Here is an 18511-nt window from a genome sequence, read left to right as displayed (position 1 = left end):
ACTCAAAGATCAAAATCACATGGTCATCTCACAGGACCCTGAGAAAGCATTCCACAAAATCCAACACTCATTCATGTTAAAAGTCCTGGAAAGAACAGGAATCCATGGTCCATAATTATCATAATAAAAGCAATATACAGCAAACCAACAGCCAACATCAAACTTAATGGTGGGAAACTTGAAGTAATCTCACTAAAATCAGGGACTCGACAAGGCTGCCCACTCGCCCCCTACCTATTCAACATAGTAATGGAAGTCCTGTCTTCAGTAATTAGACAGCAAAAGGAGATCAAGTGGATACAAATCGGAAAGGAAGAGGTAAAACCATCACTCTTTGCTGATGACATGATAGTGTACTTGAGTGACCCCAAAAATTCCACCAGAGAACTCCTACAGCTGATAAACAAGTTCAGCAAAGTGGCTGGATACAAAATGAACTCAAACAAATCAGTAGCCTTCCTATACTCAAAGGACAAACATGTGGAGAAAGAAATTAGGGAAAAGGTACTGTTCACAATCGTCACAAAAACTATGAAATACCTTGGTGTGACTCTAACTAAGCAAGTGAAGAACCTGTATGACAAGAACTTCAAACCTCTAAAGAAAGAAATTGAGGAGGATCTCAGAAAATGGAAAGATCTCCCTTGCTCATGGATTGGAAAAATCAACATCTTAAAAATGGCCATCCTACCAAAAGCACTCTACAGATTCAATGCAATCCCCATCAAAATTCAAACCCAGTTCTTCATGGAATTGGAAAGATCAATGTGCAATTTCATATGGAATAACAAAAGACCTAGAATAGAGAAATCCATCCTCAACAAGAACAAAAAAAAAAAAAAAAAAAAAAAAAAAAAAAAAAAAAAAACTTCTGCAGGAATCACTATCCTTGACCTCAAGCTATATTTTAAGGAAATTGTACTGAAAAATGCATGGTACTGGTACAGAAATAGGCATGTGGATCAATGGAATAGAATAGAAGATCCAGAAATGAGCCCTCATATATATGGTCACCTGATTTTTGACAAAGGAGCAGTAAACATTCAATGGAAAAAGGACAGCCTATTCAACAAGTGGTGCTGGTCCAACTGGCACTCAGCATGCAAAAGAATGAAAATAGACCCTTTCTTATCTCCTTCTACAAAGCTCAAGTGTAAGTGGATCAAAGATCTCCACATTAAACCAGATACACTGAAACTATTAGATGAGAAGTAGGGAAAACCTTAGAACACATAGGCACAGGAGAAAATTTCCTGAACAAAACACCAATGGCTCAAGCTCTAAGGTCAAAGATTAACAAATGGGACTTAATGAGATTGCAAAGTTTCTGTAAGGCTAAGGACATCATCAAGAAAACAAAAGGGCAACCAACGGAATGGGAAAACATCTTTACCAACACCACATCAGATAGAGGCCTAATATCCAAGGTGTACAAGGAACCCAAAAAGCTAGACACCAGAGAATCAAATAACCCTATTAAAAAATGGGGTACAGAGCTAAACAAAACGTTTTCAGTTGAGGAACACCGAATGGCCGAGAAACATCTGAGGAAGTGATCGACATCCTTAGCCATCAGGGAAATGCAAATCAAAACAACCCTGAGATTCCACCTCAAACCAGTCATATTGGCCAAGATCCAAACCTCAGATGACAGCAGATGCTGGCAAGGCTGTGGAGAAAGAGGACCACTTCTCCACTGTTGGTGGGGTTGCAAGCTAATACAACCATTCTGGAAATCTGTCTGGTGATACCTCAGAAAATTGGATATAGTACTACCTGAAGACCCAGCTATTCCACTTCTGGGCATATACCCCAGAGATACTTTAATACACAACAAAGATATATGCACCACAATGTTCATAGCGGCTCTATTTATAATAGCCAGAAGCTGGAAGGAACCCAGATGTCCTTCAGAAAATGAATGGATACAAAAATTGTGGTACATATACACAATGGAATACTACTCAGCCACCAGAAACAATGACTTAACCAAATTCTTAAGAAAATGGTTGCATCTAGAGAATATCATCCTGAGTGAGATAACCCAGTCACAACAGAACAGACATAATATGCAGTCACTGAATGTGGGATGCTAACCCCAGAAGCTTGCACTCCCCCAGAAACAACTCGCAGACTGTATGAAGTCCAAGAAATAAAGAAAACAAAACAAAACAAAAAAATATTTAGAAAACAAGAAAACTTTAACTATTTCCATGTTACATTTTATTTTACATGTACTTTATGCTCATTGTAACTATTATTTTTTCAAGGCATACTATCAAACCTTGAAAAAAATCAATTACTGACTAAAAAATATATTCATATAGTTTTATAAAAATTATGGTAAAATCTGAAAAAAGTACTGACAAAAATGTATAATTTTAAGCAAAAAATGTTTAAAATCTGTACATTTATCTTTGTTTTGTAAAATAAAGTTGTTTTAAAAAATAAAATAAAATAAAAGCATTATGAAAAATAAAAAAAGAAAAAAAGAAAAAAAAGAAACAAACAAGCAAAAAAAAATAGGTTCTCTCCTATTTAATATTTGCAGAACTTGGTCGATTTGGAATTGTGTAGAAACATATTAAACATAATTGAATACTAATAATTAGTCTTGTTAATAGGATCAATGTTTCTTTGAGTTAATGTTATACTTTCTTCTCTTTTTGTTTTTAAAATATCCCTTTCCTTCAATTTTTCCTGATATTATCTCACTTTGTGATTTAATTTATTAAAATGTATATTTTGGATAATTTTCAAAGTTTCTGCATATGTAAAATAAGCATAAATTTATTTAGCTTCCACTTCACCCAAAATAAGTTGTTTTAAATATCGTAATATTTAGCATTTATTTTCTTTATAATTATTTTGTAATTTCCATTTTCTTTCCATCATAAGACACTACTAAAAGTAAGTTTTGATATTTAAAAGTGAATTTAATTTAAAATATTTTAACTTTTAGTTTTTTTTTTATTTTGAAGAACCTATTTGATAAGACATCTATGAATTACCTGTTTTGACTAATTATTAGTACTCAATTATGTGTAAAGAGTGTATACAAAATTTTAAAAGAACAATGTCCAAAACAGTTAATATTGTCTAATTGAAAGGATCCAGAATCACCTAGGTGAGAAGCCTCTAGTCATAGATATGAGAATTATCTTGATCAGGTAAGTAGGTGCTAGGGATGGAACAATTTCACAGACTGGTGAGAACTAAAAGGAGAAAGGGGAATAAAAAAAGGAAGAAAACTGCCTTTCAGCTTCTCTACTGTGGTTACATTGTGACCAGCGGCTTCCAGCCACTACCAAAATTGCTACCTGTACCCTATGACTATGTGTAACTATTTTTTTTTATCAAATCCTATTTTTAATGATGGTTCATACATGCTTTAACCTCCCCTTTTTCATTTTATATTTTTAGTTACATTTTTTATTGTATATTCTCTATTTACATTTTAAATGTTATCCCCTTTCCTTCTACTCTTATCAACCTCCCCTTGCCTCCATGAAGATGCTTCCACTCCGGACCACCCAGTCCCAACTCAGCACCTTGGCATTCCCCTACTCTGGGAAAACAAGCCTTCTCTGGACCAAAGGCCTCTCCTCTCATTAATGCCAGACAATTTCATACACTGCTACACATGCAACGGGAGCCATAGGTCTCTCCATATGTACTCATTGGTTGGCGTTTCACTCCCTGGAAGCTCTGGGACATTTGGGTGGTTGATAATGTTCTTCCCATTGGGTTGCAAACCATTTTAGTTCTTTCACTCCTTTCTCAAGCTCCTTCACTGGGGTCCCCGTGTTCAGACCGATGGTGAGCTGCAAGCATCCTCTTCTGCATCCATATTAGCCTCCTGCTCAAAGCACTTGTCATCAGCAATAGTGACTGAGATTGGTGGCTGCATATGGGATGGATCTCGAGATGTGTCAGACTCTGGATGCTGTATTCTTCAGTCCCTGTTCCTATATTTGTCCCTGTATTTCTTTCCATGAGTATTTTGCTATCTTTTCTAAGAAGGGACTGAGGTATCCACCTTCTGGCATTCCTTCATTTTGAGCTTCATAAGGCCTGTGAATTGTTTCTTGGATATTCTGAGCTTTTGGGGCTAGTATCTGCTTATCAGTGAGTGTACACCATATATGTTCTTTTGTAATTGCATTACCTCACTCAGAATTATAGCTTCTACTTCCATTCATTTACTTGAGAATTTTGTAAACTCGTTTCTAATAGCTGAGTACTAACCCATTGTGTAAAAGTACCACATTTTCTGTATCCATTTGTCTGTTGAAGGACATCTGAGTTCTTTCCAGTTTCTGGCTATTAAAGATAAGGGTGCTATGCACATAGTGGAGCATGTGTCCTTGTTAAATGTTGGAACTTCTTTTGGGTATATATATGCCCAGCAGTGGTATAGCTGGGCCCATAGGTATTACTATGTCCAGTTTTCAGAGAAACTACCAGACAGATTTCCAGAGTGGTTGTAGTGATAATCCCACCAACAATGAAGGAAGTGTTCCTCTTTCTTCTCATCCTGGCTAACATCAGCTGTCACCTGAGTTTTTGATCTTAGCCATTCTGACTAGCATGAGGTAGAATTTCAGGGTTGTTTGGATTTGCATTTCCCTGATGACTAAGGATGTCAAACATTTCACAAAATGATAATTTACTATGATGAAGTAGGCTTCATGCTAGGGATGCCAGAAGTGTTCACCATACATATATCCATCAAAATAATCTACTACATCGGCAAACTCAAAGGAAAAAAAAATGACAATCTCATTAGACGCTGAAAAATCATTTGATAAAATTCAACACCCTTTCATGATAAGTCTTGGAAAGATTATAAATTGAAGGCCCATACATAAACATATTAAAAGCAATATATAGCAAACCAATAGCCAACATCAAAGTAAATGGTGAGAAACTTGAAACAATCCAACTAAAGTCAGAGACTAGACAAGGCTGCACACTCTCCCCAATATAGTACTGAAAGTTCTAGACAGAGCAATGACACAACAGAAGGATGTCAAAGGAATACAAATTGGAAAGGAAAAGTAAGAATATCAGTATTTGAAGATGATATGATAGTATACTTACGTAACCCCCAAAATTCCACCCAAGAACACCTATAGCTGACAATCAACTTCAGCAACATGGCGGGATTTAAAATTAACTCAAACAAATAATTAGTCTTTCTCATAGGAAAAACAAGCTGAAAGAGAAATTAGAGAAATGATACTCTTCACAATAGTCATAAATAATATAAAATACCTTTTTGTGACCATAACCAAGCAAGTGAAAGATATTATGACAAGAACTCAAGTCTGAATAAAGAAATTGAAGAAGATCTCAGAAGATGGGAAGATCTCCCATGCTCATAGTTTCACAGGATTAAAATAGTAAAAATAGTCATCTTGCCCAAAGCAATCAACAGATTCATTGAAATCTCCAACAAAATTCCAATTTAATCCTTCCTAGAGTTAGGAAGAGCAATTTGCAAATTGATTTAGAATAGCAAAAATCCCAGGATAGAGAAAACTATTCTCAAAATTAAAATAATTTATGGGGGAATCACCATCCCTGACCTCAAGCTGTATTACAGATCAATTGTGATAAAAAACTGCATGGTATTTGTACAGAGACAGGCAGGTAGACCAATGAAATAGAATCAAAGACCCAGAAATGAATCCACTCACCTATGGTCACTTGATCTTTGACAAAGGAGCTAAAAAATATGCAATGGAAAAAGGACAGCTTCTTCAGCAAATGGTACTGGCTCAGCTGGTGGTTAGCATGCAGAATGGAAATTGATTCCTTCTTCTCTCATTGTACAAAGCTCAAGTCTAAGTGAATCAAAGACCTCCACATTAAACCAGGTATACTGAAACTAACGGAAGGGAAAGTGGTGAAGAACTTAGAAAACATAGGCACAAGGGGAAAATTCCTGAATAGAACACCAATGGCTTATGCTCTAAGATCAAGAATTAACAAATGGGATCTCATAAAACTGCAAAGCCTCTCTCTGTAAGACAAAGTGCACTGTCAATAGGACAAATCAGCAACCAACAGATTAAGGAAAGATCTTTAACAATACTCTGGCTGACACAGGGCTAATATACTATATATATATAAATTCAAGACAATAGACTCCAGAGAATCAAATAATTCTATTAAAAATTGTGATACACAGCTAAACAAAGAAATCTCACATGAGGAAAACAGAATGGCTGAGAAGCATTTTACTCCCCCCCCCCTTTTTTAGACTTTATTTTAAAAAACAAAGATAAAAAAATTTTAAACATTTTTGCATAAATGTATACAAAAAAAGTCATGCTCAAACCTTACTTCACTTTTCTTATTTTATTTTATTTTATTTTTAAATTTTTATTGGATATTCTCTGCATTTACATTTCAGATGTTATCCCTTTCCCCCAATCGCATTCTCCCTCCCCTTCCCATTGCCTTCATGAAGGTGCTTTCTCTCTCCCAACCACCCTCTCCCACCTCAGCACCTTGGTGTTTCCCTACACTGGAAAAATAAGCCTTCACTGGGCCAAAGGCCTCTCCTCCCACTGATGTCAGAAAATGCTATCTTCTGCTGCATATGCACCTGGGACCATGGGTCTATCTGTGCAAACTCATTGGTTGGTGTTTTAATCTCTGGGAGCTGTGTTGGATTTGGTTACTTGATCATTTTGTTTTTCCCATGTGGTTGCAGACCCTTTCAGCTCCTTTAGTCCTTTCTCTGGCTCATTCAGTGAAACTTTCCTTCATGTGTGCCTTCCTAAGTCTTCTACCTGTGTTCACTTCAGGTAAAGGTTCCTTCCTGTGTTTGCCCCAGCAAAAGATCATCCAACTGATTGTCCACGGAACCTGTAAGTTTCTCCTACAATTATGAGTTGATATCAACTTTTTACTCTTTATTCCTTAAGCTGTCTATAAGACAGAAAAAGTAAATAATACAGCATGTATCTTTAAAATAGATAATGCTCATCTTATTAGCATAAGTTTTACATCTGTGAGTGTACGTGGTCTCTCTCCATTCTTTAGGTGAAAATAGAAAATTGATCTGACCAATTCTGCCATATTGAATTTTGGTCTACTAAATGATAAATTTTTTGATTGATTTTTAGGTGTTTACTACTGCCAAATTTGTAATTTTTACTTCTAAATTTGAAATTTTAAATTTTTCCATCTCATGCACTAAATAAGTTTTTATTTATGAAAAATCCCAAGGAGTAAATGCCTTTAATATTTTTATTGTTTTTTATTCTTATGCTTTATTTTATAGATCCTATTTGATTTCATGTTATTCCCCCTCCAATAAATTGAGCATTCAGCCAGAAATTCTTTCAAGATATATACACATATTCAATAGTTTTTTTTCTTCTCTGCTTTGCTTTACATCTTTGCCTACGCCATTGTATTTCATTACCTTTCTTGTATATAATTCAACTCTCATTTTATTAGCTATGGCCTATTATTGACATTTCCCTTAAGTTATTAAATAATAATTTCTGCACAGTCAGGCATATTATCTCACACCTGTGGAGTTACTTTCCAACTGACATCTGCCATCTGCTACTATAAATAATGATTCCTAATTTATTCTCTTGGAAATAATCTATCTTTTTTTCATTGAATAGTTAATCTCTTTCTTATTATACAGTGGCACTTGACCGTTTGTATGTACATGCTGCTTTTTCCTTAGGTCATCATCATCTCTTTAAATGTATGTCCATCCCCTTTCTGTTCCCATTCACACTGGCTGCTCTGTAGTTTGCTGAATGTTAGTTCTAAGTAGTTCTAAGTAGATTGGACCTTCTTTGGTTACCATTTATATTTCTTGACTGCTGCATCATGTCTTGGTGCTTGTTTTCTGCTCCCTGTGCCCACTTCTTCAGCTGTCTCTAGTGTGATGCTTTATTTTTTTTTTAGTAGCTACATAGTTTTTATTTCATCTTAAAAAATGACAACACAAGTCCATCCTCAGAGAACAAAATATACTTACTTAAAGTTTCAACAGTGTACAAAATTAAAGTTTGGACATTTGACCCAGGTTTAACATGAACATTACCTTTAAGGCAGTTTCTTTCCTTTGGTAAATAACATATTTGGCCAGAGAGAGCACAATTGGAAAGTGCTTGCCTTGCAAGCTGGAGGACCAGAGTTCAAGCCCTGGAGTCAGTTTGAAGAAAGCTGGGCTTGGTAGCACGTGCTTATAATCTCAGCAGCAAGGAAGCAGAGACAAGCAGATCCGTGGGGGTTGCCAGCCAGCTCGTCTTGCCTATATGGCAAGTTCCAGGCCAGAGGAACCCTGTCACAAATCTACAAAGGTGATGGATGGTGCCTGAGGAACATCTGAGGCTGTCTTCTGGCCTCCACAAATATGCGCTCGCGCGTGCGCACACACACACTGACACACACACACACACACACACACAATATTAGAGTTTATATTATTCTGGGAGCAAGTCATCTCCTAATTCTTCATCTGCAAAATCATCCTCGTCAATTCTTTTTTTGGCTGCAGTTTTTGGTCTATCTGAGGGCCCAGTGGCTCCACATAGGAGGCATCTCTTTCTTTGTTACTGCTACTTTCATAAGGTTCATCTGTCCCAGGCAAAGCTCTGAGCTTGGCACTCAGTTATTCACTTTTACTACTGGCACTATTGTTCTGGCCACTAAGTGTGATGCTTTATAAGTTGCATTATATTTACTCTTTTTCTTAAAAGATCATTACTAATTCTGTATTTCAGTGATATCTACCCTATTCCCTAAACATCTCCTCCTCCTTATATTTACTTCCTATACCTTCACCTCTCTATTCAACTTTGAGTTCCTCCTCCCCCCATCCCCTACAAAGTCTCGTTTGTGTTGCCCAGATACTACTATTGCGAGTGGATTTCGTTTTAGATTGTATTTGACTTATCAGGGTTGATATCTCTAAAAAAATCAATTCTCCATCTACTAGCGATTATCACATTCTAATAACTCCTCAGCTAGGCACAAGATTTTGAGTTCATTTCCTTACTTCCATTTTAGAATTTTTGTTTTGCCAGAGCTTGTGCAGATAAAATGTATCTATATATTAATGACTTATGTTTACTTTTTTCTTTAGTACTATAAACTTGAAAATAATTGACACAGATTTTCTAGTTTTTGTTTCTCAGCACTAACAATTATAAAAGGAAAAGGAAATGCTTTCTTCCTAAATTATGTCCTAAGATTTGAGGAATAAATTACATGGTATTTGTTTGCTAGACTACCTCTTCATTGAAAAAAACTCCCTTTAAGTATTTGTGGTGTTTTGAATAAGACTAGGCTCTATCCATTCATATGTTTGACTGCTTGGTCCCCAGTTTGTGGAACTGTTTGGAAAGGATTAAGACTTCTGGCCTTTTTGAAAAGAGCTTTTAATAAAGGTGAGTCTGGATGTTTCAAAAGCCCATGCTTGCAGGTCTTGTCTCTCTCTCTCTTCCTATTGGCCATGTGTCAGTATATAAGCTTTAGATATTGTCCTAGCACCATGTTCTTCCTCATGATGATCATGGTGTAATCCTCAAAAAGCTTAAGCAAGCCACTATCTAAATGGTCTCTTCTTATAACAATAGAATAGTAACCAAGACAGTATTCTAGATTTCTTATTCAGTTTCAGCTTCCAGTTATTTTTTGCTAGTGCCATAATTTAGTTTCTTTGTCTTTCACAGTGCACATTATTTTATGTTATGGAAGTCTCCAAATGTTTTCAAGGCATGAACAGAGCCATTGTCGGCCATGTCCCATATCATCTTTGTGTTTTCTGCTTGGGGATTTTACATACGTTGTGTGTGTTTAGTCACATCTATAAAAAGAATGTGCTATATTTTCTCAAACTTTTTTGGATTTTATTAAATTTTATTAATTGTTATATTTTATTATTTTATAATGTATCATTTAGTATAGTTTAAGCAAATATGTGCATTATTTGTCTGAAACTTTATGTCTAAAATCATAGAACTTTTACTTCTATCATCATTGAACAATATACGTTTAAATTGAGTTAATATTATTTGTATACTATATGCCTAATATTTTGTATGTCTGTCTTGTTAGGGGTGAGATATAGAGAACTGGATATACTAGACAATTGCTCTAATAAAATCTGGTAAGTCATACATTTATGACTCTTTAACATATGTTTATAGTTATTATTTGTCAAAACTTTTTGGCGAAACACAGCTAGGTTCAGTGTATATTCTTTGAAAAAGAATTCCATCAGTGCCACTCTCCTCTACAAAGAAACACTGAAAAAAGAAATACTAACATTCTTACTGAGAGTTGCATACATTTCTTAAATCACACATCCAAAAAAGCAGCATGGGGCAGATGAGATGCCTTTTTTGGTAAGAGTCAGATGATTTGAGTTCAGTCCTTGGGATCCTGGAATTTAGAGTAGAGTGAAAGAACTTATCTCCACATAGGAAGTATGGAACATATGTGTTTCCTCCACTCACAAAATAATATCTAGAGATCCCTTGGCGGTGGTTAAGAGCATTTACTCTTGTAGAGAACCTGGGTTTATTTTCAGCACCTACCTGACAGCTCTCAACCTATGTATGCTTTCTTCTAACCTTCATCGACATCAGGTATGAATCTAGTGAGTAGATAATACATAAGAACAAAATATTTATAATCACAAAATAAATTAAATCTAAATGAGGATGATCCTTGATAGTTGAAGCCTTTGAATGAGTACTGTCTCATAGAGTTACATTGTTTAATTTTTTATTCAATAACTATGAATCTTAATTTTTATGCACTTAAATTTATATTAATATATTGATACCCAATTAATGGCAATGAATAACAAAACATATCATCACAATAAGATTCACATGGAATCTTCAAGTTTTGGATATTTAAAAGCTTTAATATATAATTTTATGATCCTAAATGAAACTTTCAGTATTTTATCTAAAGCATTGAAATTAAACATAATGGAATACTTTCAAATAGAATGAAACAATGTCTGGGTTAGTAGTTTTTTCCTGCTCAGCAGCACTCACATTCAAGTAACTTAGGAAATCTGTAACTACTATACTCTTTTCTGTCTTGTATCACAGAGACAGATCTGCGTTTAGCCATTTATGTTGTCTTTTATCTACAGAATAAATTTTGGTATTTGTTTTAAACAATGGAGACACATTGGTGTGGCTTTTAATATAATACACAGTGAGTATATTTCTACTTATATGATAAACTAAATTTTCTGAAGAACATATAGTAATTATATACAAATCAAAATGTGATTTAGAACTGCAAGCCACCAGACTGGAGCAGTTTGAAACATGTCTTTTGATGGTCTTTTTAAAATTTTATCTAATCTGAATATCTTCCAATAAACTACCCTACCAACTGTGTTTTGAGATAAGTCCTGACTGTCTTGAACTCACTCTGTATCAGGCTGGCCTCAAACTCAGAGACCCACCTGCCTCAGTCTTTCAAGTACCAGTATTCAAGGCCTATGGCATATTGGCCCATCTAAAAATCTGCCCCTTTATGGAAATGTTGATCACAGTTTGAAGCCATTACTGTACTTGAATTTATATGTATTCTGTCTAGTATATCTAAGTATACTTTAGTATATTATTTTGTATATAGAGATAAGGCCTCTCTGTATAGCTTTGGCTGTCCTGGGACCCCCTTTGTAGCCCAGTCTAGTCTCAAATTCATACACATCCACCTGCCTCTGCCTCCCAAGTGTGGGTTTAAAGGCATGTGTTGTCACTACCCTGCACTTCAGTACATCTTTAAAGAATTATTTTTTATTTAGTTATATATGTGTGCATATATATTATGTACATATAGACCAAGATGCTGTGGAGACCAGAAGAGGTTTTTGCATGCCTTGCAGTTGGCTAATAGGATGCTTTGAAAAGCTCAATTTGAGTGCTGGGTACTAAAATGTAGGTCCACTGCAGAACTAGCAAATGGTCTTATATGCTGAGCCATAATTCTGGCTCTATGAATTTTTAAGAGAACCGATAAAATAAATGCAAGTAACTAACTTTTATTCTTCTGGGACTTGACATGGACTAATTAATACCATACTTACAATATTAGAGTACTATTAGTACCATCTATATTTTAAGAAACAATAACTGATGCACATATATTAATTGCAAACCCCAGTTGTCTAGTAAAGTAACAAGCAAAGAAACATAGGTTCTAAAGCTATCTTAGCACAAGATACCTCTAAAACCATTTGGACAAAGGCAGTATATAATTATGTAAGAGCCCATCATACTGCCATACACACCTGAAAACCAGTGTTAAGAGCTAAAAGCAACCACAGGACATTACTTTGCATCTAGGCACTGGTTGCATGCTTACAAACCTACTAAAAGCTTATCAATGTAAATACAAAAACATGTTTATAATTCGGGAATGTTTGCTAGAGTGTTTCTGATACATTCAAAGACAAGTCTTTGGTTTTTCACATTACTTAACTGTCATAACTATCATAAAATGTTACTATGGTATTGATCTATTTTATAGACGAGGGTATGATATACCTAGCTCTTAAGCCAGCTTTGGTTAGATTAAAAAACCTATATATTTATATATCATATTGCTGTTTATATTAAATTATTTAAGAGCTATTTCCTTAGAATTTCTGTAACTAAAGTTCTCTGTTCAGTTTTATTTTTTTTCTTTTTTTCATTATAATAGGGTTTTAAAATAAAATTCAATTAATAATATATAATATGGCTGTGTTATAATGTATGATTGATATCATTTTCATTTTTTTCCCAAAAAGTGAAAAAGACAAAACCCAAATTTATATTAGCAGTACATTCACATAGTTGGATAAACATAATGAGAACAACCAGAATGAAAAAGGAAAATTACAAAACTTTAACTAAAAAGAAAACTGGATGAGAGTAATTATTACACACACCTCATAGCTTGAATTCGAACCCCGAATCCTACTATGGAAGGGGGGAAGCTGAGTCTCCCAAATCATCCTCTGCTCTCCATGTGTGTGCCATAGCAGGCACCCACACACCACAATCATTTTTTTTTTTTTTAAATTAAGACAGTTTCACACTGGGAGGTAGGTGCAGACACACCTTTAACCCCAGGCAAGCAAATTACTGGGTTCAAGGCCAGCCAGGTCTACATAAATAGCTCCAGGACTGCCTAAACTATACAGAGGTACCTTGTCTCAAAAAAAATAAAAAATAAAAAAATAAAAACGCAAAAACAAAGAGCTTCACTGTGTAGCCACAACTGACTAGTCAGAACTCGCTATGTAGGCCAGGTTGGCCTCAAACTCAGATCTGCCTGCCTCTGTCTTCACAGGGCTGGCACCAAAGGGTGTGCCATCATGGCTAGGGAGAATTTTTAAGTGTTGATTTTTTTTTTCTTTCTTTGTTTTTCTGAGATAAGGTCCAGGCAGATTTCTTACTATATATCTGATATTTGCTTTAAATTTCTGATCTCTCTGCTCAGTTTGTTAAGTGCTGTAATCGAAAGACGTATACTTCTATGCGTGACTAATACTCACTACTTTTGATCAGGTTTCTATATTTTTGTGTGCATCTGGAAGCTAGGAGACAATCTTTGGTGTCTTTCCCTTGGCCTGGTACTCACCAATTAGGCTAGGATTGTTCTTTAGCAAGTCCCTGGGATTGCCTACCCAAGATTAGACTGCATTTTATATGGGGGAGGGTATGTTCATCCTGCTTACTTCTCATGGACTTTACCCACTGAGGCACCTCCCGGGCTCAGATTTACCCTCATGAGTAACGCATACTAGGCCTCATGTTTAATTATTGCTAGTGTCTGAAAACCCAGGCTCATATTCACAGGAGCCAAAGCCCTGTACATGCTCAGCATCTGCTCTTTATGCCAGCAGAGACAATGTGCCCTAGATCATTGTTCTTTCTTTAATGTCTCATTTACTGTGAACAAATCCTCACTTTTACACTCACCTTTCTGAAACTCGAGTACACACGAGTGCACATGTTCATATATGTGCATATGTAAGTAGAAGCCTGAAGTTGAAGTTCATTATCGCCCTTGATTTTTCATTTTTTTTTTTTTGAGACAGGGCATCTTCATTACAAGTCCCTGAGTTCTAGACTTGAGTGGCCATTAAGTTGGAGACATATATCTGTCTCTGACCTTGAAGTCCTGGGGTTATAAATGCATGGAGCTGTATGAGGTTCTCCTGGAGGTACTACGGCTCTGATGTCCAGTCCTCATGCTTGCATGACTATGCTGTCTCTTAGCCTGTGCACATTATGTACAAAGAAGTTTTTCCACTGTTGTATGACAACGGTATTAGGCCATTGATTTACCCCCAATCTGCTAAAGATGTAACTTTTCCTTTGTTTTATCATACTGGCCAAATTAGGCTTGAATTTGTTTTTCAAACTCTATATTTTACATGCTACCATCTGATTTCTGAGAAATGAAGTAAACACCTACTAGAATTTTTAAAACAGTGGATATTTCAACAAGGTCATTACTATTCATTCTATTTTGATTGGAATCAGCCTCTTTATGAAATGATTTGGTGTTTTTAAACATCTATGTTCCATCTGATCATGGCCATTGAAATAATTATAATTATTGATTATCATTATAATTGTATATGATTTGAATAAAAATGGCTTCCATTGAGAGTGGCACTATTTGGAGGTCTGGGCTTATTGGAGTAGGTGTGATGTAGTTGGAGGAAGTGTGTCTTGGTTTACTTCATGTTGTCTACAGATACAGATATAGAACTTTCAGATCCTTGTTCAGGAAGCACCATGTCTGTCTGCAGGTCTCTATGCTCTTCACTATGATGATAATGGATTGAACCTTTGAAACTGTAAGCCAGCCCCAATTAAATGCTTTCCTATATAAGAGTTGCCTTTGTCATGGTGTCTCTTCACAGTAATAAAACCTGAGACAGTAATATAAGCATAATACAACATATTTCCAAAGTTTTGAATAAAATTCAAACTGTTAATAATTTGTCACAACCAGTATACCTATTAAGAAAATTAGAAGGTCCATCCATAGCACATTAAGTTGGAAATAAACATCAGAAGGCATTTTTCTGTCTCCTATTTTTTCTTTTTAAGAGTCTGCATCTGGAAGATCGGAACAAATGACTTCCTTATTTGTAAGGGGAAGGATTCCATTGAGCAATAAATAGTCATTTGATGGAAAAATCAATTCCCTTCCCCCATTCTTTTCTCTCCAGTGAGGATGAAATATGTTACACCCTTGGATTTGTGCATTCTCTGAACTAGCTGATTCTATAATCTGCAGGCCCAGCAAATACAAATGCAGCAGTATGATAGGGAAGGACTGGTTTTCTTCCTTGTAAGTCATCAACATGTAGTACTACTAATGTGACTGAAACGTGACTGTTCGCTGTGAGTACAAACAGTCTACTGCTGTTTCCTGATGAATTTTATTAATGTATGTATATATTTTCATGCTAGAATTTGACTTACACCTTTACTTACACCTTTGTTCTCTGTGGCATGTTTTGAATCAATTTTCAAAGCTTTAGTTTATTATTTTTAAAACAGAAAAATAGATACCTGTATCATATTTAAGGAATAAATTTGGTAATAATGTACCATAAGATGGCACACCAAGAATGTTATCAACAAATGTCTGTTAGTTCATTTGTATTTGGAGACAGTTTCTTTTTGTAGCCCTGGATATCCTAGAGCATTTTAACCTTTTAAAAACAAGCCAAATGTCCAGTACTAAAACTTTTTTCTTTATAGGTCCTTGCACTGTTGACTAGTCTGGCCTCTAACTCACGGAGATCTGCCCACCTCTGCATCCTGAATGCTGGGATTAATGGCATGTATGACCACACCAGGAAAGAAAATACCAATATTTGATAGTATATTTTATTAATTCCTTGATAATTTTGTGAAACTAATTTTGAACATATTTACCTGCCTCTCCAAACCACTCCCTTAACCATCCTCTCTACCCTCCCATTCTTTCCCATACATCTTTGAGATTTCTTTTTTTCTTTCTTATATAATACCATTTTGTGTTGCTCAGGTAGTCTTTGATGTGGAACCTGTCCTGCCATGTAATCAACCTATCAGGAGTCACATCCCTCAAGAAAACCAAGCAGTCTTCTCCATGCAGTTATCAAATAGCAATAGCTCTTGAGCTACTGGTGGAATTTTGTGCCTAGTTTCCCTCTTTTCCACAGGAATTCTGTGTGTCTGCTCCTTGTGCTGTTCTTGTACACATTGTAAATTTAAGTTCTTATGTCTTCCCACCCTGTGTTGTCTATTTCCTTGTTATCCCCCAACATAGCTCTTTCTGCCTTTCTGCCTCCTTTGTGAATGTGATGTGTAAGGCTTGATGTCTAGACGTGGTGTTTATGTACCGTTTAGGGCAGAATATTCCATAAGCTTAAAATATGTTAACTTAATGCTAAAATTTACTGCTATTAAATAAAATTTAAACATAATTTTCTTTGTGAGGTATAAGAAAAGTGGAAGGAAACCCAGTGCACCTTCTCTCTTTCTTTATGAATTTTTCCCTCTTAAAGAGACAGGAGAGTAATTCAATCTCACACTTCCATTGCGTGTTGAATGTGCACAAGCTTGGTAGTGAAGGCATCTCCCAACGTTATCTAGGACTCAGAGTATGTGGATCTATGTATATTCAAATATGATAGGCAAAATTATTCAAATTTTAACTTTTAAATTAGCATAAAAGGAAAAAAAACATCTTCGTGCAATTTTCATGCTTAGTTTTCTTTGATTCACCCCTTTAAGCTTGTTATATTCACCTAATTTCCCACCTCCTATCTTTGGATCCTTTACTGTTTGTAATTCTTTCAATATTGTCTCATACATATTCTATTACCCACCTCATCTTCCTGCATTAAAGTCTGCTTCTCTGTCTCATGGATCCTGTTCTGGTTTCCTTTCTTCTACTTTCACTCATGTAAGAAGAACAAGCATATACAAATTCAAAGATATGGTTCATAGATAATACAGAATGGAAGTATTTGTCTCTGTGAGACCAGGTTACACAACTTTATATAATGTTACTCAGTTTCATCTATTTTCTTGTAAATTTCGCTTTCTTTATAGTTATTGAGAATTTCTTTACAGTTATTTACAGTATTGTGAACATGTATATTTATATTTATTTATTCATTAGTTGAAGGACACTTAGTCTATTTCCATTCCCTAGATATTGTGAATAAAGCAAAAATGGGCATGGTTGAGAAAGTATCTCTGGAGTAGGATAATTAGTACTTCGAGTGTATGTCCAAGAGTTATGTACAGTAGAGCTATATCATATGAACACCATATTTTTTCCTCAGAATCATAAAGTGAATTCCCACTATCCTTAAGATAGAATTTGACCTTTTAATTCTAATGTGCTCGAACCTTTGTTTATCTGCTTGAATTCCCTTTTTGGCTTGACTAGTTTGAGGTCATTCTATTTTTCTGATTTTGTCATATTGTTTAGATTTATTTCAGCTTTTTATGCATATGAACATTTGGTTTTCATGTAAGTCTATTTATCACATGTGTGCATAGTGAATATCTAAATAAGTCTTTGGCTCCACTGATACTGGAGTTACAAATAGTTATGAACCAATATGTGAGTAACTAGGATCAAAACTGGGCCCTTTGCAAGACCACCAAGAGTAACTAGTACTCTTTACTGCTTAATCAACTCTCTAGCCCAGCTATGTTTTGTCAATGTATATGCTGTTATTGCTATTGCTTCTTTAAATACACTCCTCAGACTCTTGTTTAGACTAAATTATATAAAATTAAACTTAAATAACTTCTAGAGTAGTACAGCCTTAAGTATGCCGTGAAAATACAATGAACAGCAAATTATCTGTAGTATGCTCTCAAACGTAATATGGAAAGATTTTGTCTTCCAAATTTTTATGTTGAAGCGTGACTCCCATCTAAGAGAATTTGAAGGTACAGCTTTTGTGACATATTTGAGGTTAATTAAGGTCATCCAATAAGGCTGTGATGCTTAGGACTTGCTCTCCTATAAGAATAGAAAGAAAAGCCTACCCCTCTATATTACTCACAGATATGAAGGGACATTATATAAAAACACAGCAAGAAAGCCATCATCTACAAGCTGGTGTGTGTGTTGGGGTGGGGCTTCATAAGCTGACACTTCTGGCATTTTAGAACCATGGAAAATATTTTTTTTTACACCAGTCAGTCTGGTGTGTTTGAAGCAGACTGCTCTAAACCTACAATATTCTAATTTATTTAATATCTGCTTTTCTTGATTGCAATGTCTGTCTGTTTCAATTTTTAGTTAAGGACTTTACCAGAGCACTTGGCCCACATTAGGCTTGTAGTGAGTGTTTATTCAGTAAAAGAAAGGTAGTAGTCCTTATTTTCTTTTTTAAAAAATTTGTGACCATCAGAGAAGCTGTTTCTTTTATTCACTGAGTGGTCATAACTACACTGAACAAAGACCAGTGCAT

This window comes from Micromys minutus (genome assembly GCF_963924665.1).
Source record: "Micromys minutus genome assembly, chromosome: X".
Taxonomy (NCBI): domain Eukaryota; kingdom Metazoa; phylum Chordata; class Mammalia; order Rodentia; family Muridae; genus Micromys; species Micromys minutus.
Note: the sequence above shows the minus strand (reverse complement) of the source record.